This window comes from Callorhinus ursinus, unplaced genomic scaffold (genome assembly GCF_003265705.2).
Source record: "Callorhinus ursinus isolate GAN/ISIS: 27379988/994484 unplaced genomic scaffold, GSC_fseal_2.0 scaffold60, whole genome shotgun sequence".
NCBI classification, from domain to species: Eukaryota; Metazoa; Chordata; class Mammalia; order Carnivora; family Otariidae; genus Callorhinus; species Callorhinus ursinus.
The window spans coordinates 8,752,846-8,759,489 of record NW_027397122.1 but is presented as its reverse complement, the minus strand read 5'-3'; positions in this window follow the sequence as shown (position 1 = coordinate 8,759,489).

The window sequence follows — 6,644 nt, the reverse complement described above, 5'->3', positions numbered from 1 at the left end:
CCTCCGCCTCCCGCCAATCAGCGCGCGCCGCCCCGCCCACCTCCGCGCTCCGCCTCTCGCCCGTTCCCGCCCATCACCGCCTTCTACCAATCGACGAGTTGCCCGTTCCGTCCATCACCGCGGGGCCCGCCCGCCGACGCGCCCCTCCTCCCGCCAATTCGCGCGCGTCACCCCGCCCACCTCCTCGCACTGAATCCCGCGAATCTGCGCGCGCCGCCCCGCCCACCTCCGCGCCCTGCCTCCCACGCGGCACACCCCGCCCACCTCCGCCTCCAGCCAATCCGCGAGCGCCCCGCCTCTGGACGCGCCCCGGGTTTCCCGGGCTACGCGGGGCCCGCGGGGGCCGTGGGACTCGCGCGCTTGCATGTATCGAGGCGCGTGCCTGAGGTCAGCCCGCGGAGGGCAGGGCCCGGGATTGGGCTCCCGGACGGCGGAGCAGCGCTTAGGAGTAGGGTTAGTGTTAGGGAAGCGGACGGGGTGTGGCCCAGCCTCCACCGGGGCTTCCCTCATCTCCATCCCGCGCCGCCCCCGCTGCGAGGTCCTCTCCCGCACCGGCAGTGAGGCCCCGAGCCCCGAGGCGAGCCCGGGCGCCCTAGCCGTGGAGCTCGCTCGCCCTCGCAGCCGCGGGGTCTGTTGCACGCGCGGCGCGTCATTCCCCGCGTGCCGCTTCCGGTGCCGGGCCTCGTCTCTACGACGACGGGGGTCTTGTCGGTGGCAGCCGAGAGCGCGGCGGCCGGGGAGCCTCAGGCGGGCTAGTGCGTCTCAGGCTCCCCATGAGGACCGGGCAGGCGGCAGAGCCGCAGGGACCCCGCCGTCGGTCCGGGGTCCGGGTGTGTGTGTGTGTGTGTGTGTATGCGCGCCGGGGTCCCTCGCTCGCCACCCACCGTCCCTGCCGCTGCGCCCTGGACGGAGGACAGGCGTGTGGGGGGCGTCGGTGCAGCATTCCGGGGATCGTGCTGTTGCGACCATGCAGGGCCGGCCTGCAGCCCTTCCCCTCCCTCCGGTCCTGCGGCCCCACCGCCGCCGCGTGGCGGCTGCCCCGCCACCTGCAAGTGCTAACTCCGCATGTCACAGCAGGAGACGAACCCCGATTTGTTCTCTCCACGTGAAACCAAAGATGTTCTTAAATGAGTAGATGACAAAAGGGCTCAGGGCTCCCGGCAGGCTTTACGGGGTTGGGCTCCTTAGAATAAGTGCGTTTCCACGGAAAGCCAGGGCTGGGTGGACCCGAGTCGCAGGGAGAGGGCTTTCCGTGATGCTCCCTAATGTGTTTTTCTTTATCGTGGTAAAATCTATATGACATAAGACGTACCATTTGAACCATCATGAAGTGTACAGCTCGGTGGCACTAAGTGCATTCACAGTGTTGTGCAGCCATCCCCACCGTCCGTCTCTTTTCCTCTTCCCACGCTGAAGCTCTGCACCTGTTACACTGTCTCCCCCCACTCCCCTCCCATCCCCTGTCAATTCCAGTCTTCCTTCTGTCTCTATGCATTTGCCTGTTCCAGGTACCTTGCAGAAGTGGAATCATACAGTATTTGTCTCTTTGTATCTAGTTTATTTCACTTAGTATCTTCAAGGTACATCCATATTGTACCATGTGTCAGAACTTACTTATTTTTTAGGAGCCAATGCCTCATTGTTCATAGTTACCGCATTTGTATATTCAGTCCATCAATGGAAGTTTAGCTTGTTTCCATCTTGAGGCTATCATGAATAAGGCTGCTTTGAATGTGGGTGTACATGTATCTGTCGAGGCCTCGGTTTCAGATCTTTTTTTTTTTTAAGAGAGCGAGAGAAGACAAATGGGGGGTGGAGCGGCAGAGGAAGAGGGAGAAGCAGACTCCCCGCTGAGCAGGGAGCCCAATGTGGGACTCCATCCCAGGACCCTGGGATCATGACCTGAGCCAAAGGCAGACACTTAACCGACTGAGCCACCCAGGCGCTCTCGGTTTCAGATCTTTTGGGTATATACTTAGAAGTGGAATTGTGGGGCAAATGGTAAGTCCATGGTTAATTTTCTGAGGAGCGGCCACACTTGCCCACAGCAGCTGCACCATTTAACATTCCCACCAACAGTGCGGAAGGCTTTCAGTTTCTCCACATCCTTGTCAACACTTGGTCTTCTCTGGGTTTTTGATAGTAGCCATCCTAATGGGTGTGAGGTGCCGCCTCAGTTGGTTTTTATTTGCATTTCCCTGGTACTTAGTGATGTTGGACATCTTTTCATGTGCTTGTTGGCCATCTGTGTATCTTTGAAGAAATTCTCATTCCAAGTTCTGTGCCCATGTTTTAACTGGGTTATGTTTTTGTTTTTTATTCTAGGAGTGCTTTATATATTCCAGGTATCAATCCCTTGTCAGATATGTAATTTGCAGATGTTTTCTTCCATTCCATGGGTTGCCTTTTACTCTGTTGACACTGTCCTGTGACGCACACAGTTTTCATTTTGATGAAATCCAATCATACTCTGTTCTTTTTTGGTCTCCTGTGCCTTTAGTGTCATATCCAAAAAGTCACTGCCAAATCCAATGTCGTAAAGTTTGCCCCCTGTGGTTTCTTCTTCTCATAGTTTTATAGTTGTAGCTCTTAGGTGTACGTCTTTGATCCCTGTAGAATTAATTTTTGTATATGGCTTTAGGTAAGGATTTAACCTCATTTTTTTTTTGCATGTAGATATCCAGTTTTCCCAATGCCATGTGTTGGAAAGACTGTCCTTTTCTCATTGAATAGTCTTGACATCCTTTTCAAAAAATCATTTGACCACACATGCAAAAGTTTATTTATGGGCCGTCTATTACACTGGCCTGTATGTCTGTCTTTATGCCAGTACCACACTGTTTTGATTATTGCAGCTTTTTTGTAGGTTTTGAAATCAGAAAGTGTGAGTCCAGTCTTCCCACTTTGTTCTTTTTTAGGATTCGGGGTCCCTTGAGATTCCATGTAAATCTTAGGAAGGATTTTTTTCCATTTCTGCAAAAAAAATGTCATTAGGGTTTTGATAGGGATTGCATTTAATCTGTAGATCACTTTGAGTAGTACTGACACCTTAACAACATTAAATCTTCCAATCCATGAACGTGGAATGTCTTCCCAGTTATATCTTTAGTTGTTGCTTTTTTCCTTCAGCTGAGACAGAAGAGATGATTTATTGTACACATGTTACATTGTGAAGTAAAGTGAAAACAGATTTAGTCCTGAAAGTCAGAGGTCCAGGGCAAAGACCAAAAGGGACTGTTTTGGTATGAACAAGGTGGCCCTCTGAAAGGTGGTCATTGCAGTCAGATGGTGATGGATATTGTAGATTCATTGACTCAAGCTCTAGAAAGTAGGCATGCAGTCCACTGATTGGTACCAGCGTCCCTGGCCTCTGGCTTTTCCTTGTTGCCCTCCTGTGGCTTCCATGGGTGCACAAGCTAGCAGTTTACTTGAACCTCGGCCTCCTCTTTCTTCTTTTTCTTCTCATACTGAGCATTTGCCTCTCCCTCCACCTGGCTGGCATGGCGTGGAGGTTTTCAAGAAGATGGTGCTGAGGCTGAGAGAGCCTATCTATTGTTTTCAGCAATGTACTTCCGTTTTCAGCATACAAGTGTTTTGCATCCTTGGTTATGCTAATTCCTAAGTATTTTATTCTTTTTGATGCTATGTAAATGGATTTTTAAATTTTCATTTTCAGGTTGTTTATTGTTAGTGTATAGAAATGCACCTGATTTTTGTATGTTGATTTTGTGTGTATCCTGCAACCTACTATGCTGAATTCATTTATTAATTCTCGTGTGTGTGTGTGTGTGTGTGTGTGTGTGTTTGTGTTTAGTGGAATTATTAGGGTTTTCTACATATAAGATCATGTAATATGCAAGAAAAGCATTTTACTTCTTCCTTTCCAATTTGGAAGCCTTTTATTTCCTTTCCTTGCCTACTTGCTCTGGCTAGGATTTCCAGTACTATGTTGGTGAAAGCGGGCATCTTCATCTTGATTTTAGAAGAAAAGCTTTAAGTCTTTTACCATTGAGTTTGATGTTGGCTGTGGGTTTTCCATATCTATATTTTAGTATCCGAGGTACTTTCCTTCTACTCTTAGTTTGTTGACTGTGGTTTTTTTTTCTTTTTCACATGAAAGGATGTTGAATTTTGTCAAATACTTTTTCTGTATCAATTGAGATGATTATGTGGTCTTTTTTTTCTGTTAATGTGGTGTATTACAGTGATTGATTTTCATATATCCAACTATTCTTGCATTTCAGAAATAAATCCCACTTGATGGATTTATGAACCATTCGGTGGAATTACAAACCAAGGTTACAGTAAGACTAGCTGAGTTGGAAGGACACATTCCTCTGTGTTTCTCCTTTGTCCCACATTCACAATACTTCTGACATAAGATGTGTGGGTTTTCCACACATTAAGCAATTCTCTGTGACACCAGCTGAGTGTCCCATCAGGCACTTCAATTCTGACATCATCTACCTGGGGTTACTGTCAGATCTCACAAGGAAGGGCTCAGACCCACAAGACCACCCCCACCTCAGCTGCCAATCTCAAGTTCCAGCTGTAACCTATACTTCTGACCAAAGAACTATAAATCAGAGTTCCCACAATCCTGAACCTTGGGTTTCATAATTTGCTAGAATGGCTCATAGAACTCAGGGAAACACTTAAGTTTACCATTTTATCATCTAAAAGAATATGGCAAAGGAGACAGATGAACAGCCAAATGAAGAGATATGTAGAGTGAAGTCAGGAAAGATCATGAGCCTCAGGAGCTTGAAGTTATGAAGTTGGCCCATGTCACCCTCCTGGGATGTGGATGTATTCATTGACCTCAAAGCTCTCCCAACCCCATATGTTAGGGATTTTTATGGTGACTTTATCACATAGTCATGATCAATCATTAGCTCACTCTCTAGCCCCTCTCCCCTTCTCAGAGGTTGGGGGTGGGCAGGGCTGAACACTCCACACTCCTAATCATGGCTTGATCTTTCTGGTGACCAGCCCTCCCCCTAAAGCCATCTAGGAGCCCACTCAGAATCCCCTTATTAGAACAAAAGACATTCCTTTCACCCAGGAAATTCCAAGAGATTTAGGAACTCTGTGTCAGGAACTGGCATCAGAGGCCAAATAGTGGGACAAAATATGTTCCCGGTGCTCTCGTTACTCAGGAAATTACAAGGGTTTTAGGAGCTCTGTGTCAGCAGTCAGGGGCAGAAACCAACATATATATTCTCTGTTATTTCATGCTAGCTTTTATAATTGTCCATGTATTTTTACCTTTACTGGAAATTTATTTCTTCCTTTGGCTTTGAGTTACTGTCCAGTGTCCTTTCATTTTCTACCCAAAGGACTTCCTTGAGCATCTCTTGCAGGGAAGACCTAGTGATGAACTCTCAGCTTTTGTTTATCTGGGAATGTCTCCATTTTCCCCTCATTTTTGAAGGACAGTTTTCCAGACGTAAGATTCTCAACTGGCAGGTTTTTTTTTCTTTTAGCGCATGAATCTATCAGCCGACCACCTTCTGGCCTCCAAGGTTTTTGCACCAGATGGCGTGGAGGGCGCTTTCTTTCGATGCATCCTGTGAATCCAAGGGTCTGTCCCCTGGAGTGTGTCCACACAAGGTTGGGTAGCAGATCCTGTTAAGAATCTTTCCAGGGAGGTTGAAGAGTCTTTGTCGAAGTGTCTCTTCCAACAAACGAAATCTCCAGGTTGCAAGGTGTGATGCTCCAGGTCACTGTGTCCCGGGAACGCACTGTGAACGGTGCTCCTCCAAAGCAGGACTATTTTAATCGGAGTAGTTAGGCCTTTACCATATTAAACATATCTCCTTTTTTATCAACTGTGGGCCAGAGGAGGTGGCTAAGTGTGTACTGGACGCCCTGTGACTGCCTCAAAGTATGAGAATCTGTGAGCTCCCAAGGGGGTGGATCCGAGATGTAGAGGCCAACAGCCATGCTTTATAAGGCCAAGGTATTTGGAAGGTCGTTTGGGAGGATGTCTCTTTGGGCCGCAACAGAGGTTTGGCTTGAGAGCAGTGTTTTCGGCAGAAATATCAGTGGGGTGGTTTACTCCAGCCCCCAGGGAGTCGAGTCTGGAACGCCCGGGAACCTTAATGTCAGCCAGAGCAGCAGAAGTGTGGTAGCTAATAAGCTTTGGACACAGGAGCCTTTTTCCCCCCCAAGCCCCCCCAACGCAGGGCTTGAACTCACGACCCTGAGATCAAAACCTGAGCTGAGATCAAGAGTCAGACCCTTAACTGACTGAGCCACCCAGGTGCCCCACAGGAACCATTTTTAATCTTATCCCATTGGAGCTAAGGACGCCTTGGTGTTTCCATAATGTTCCGAAGTCCTGAGCCATCCCAAAGGCATGCCAGCCATCAGTATAAATGTCTGCAGCCTTGCCCTTGGCCAAGGCACAAGGTCAGGTAGGCATGGCAGGCTGAGTAGCCAGCGGTCCTCCTCCGTGACTTCAGGAGGAAGCTGCAGTAGCACACCCAGCACCATACTGACCATTTTCAACCTCTAAAGAAGAACCATCAGCAAATCCTTAAGCACCTGCCTTGGCTGGAGGAGTTTTCTATCAGTTGTCACAGGGATTCAACATTAAGCAGCTGTGAAGGGTTTCATCTGGATCCAGATGTCCTTGTTTC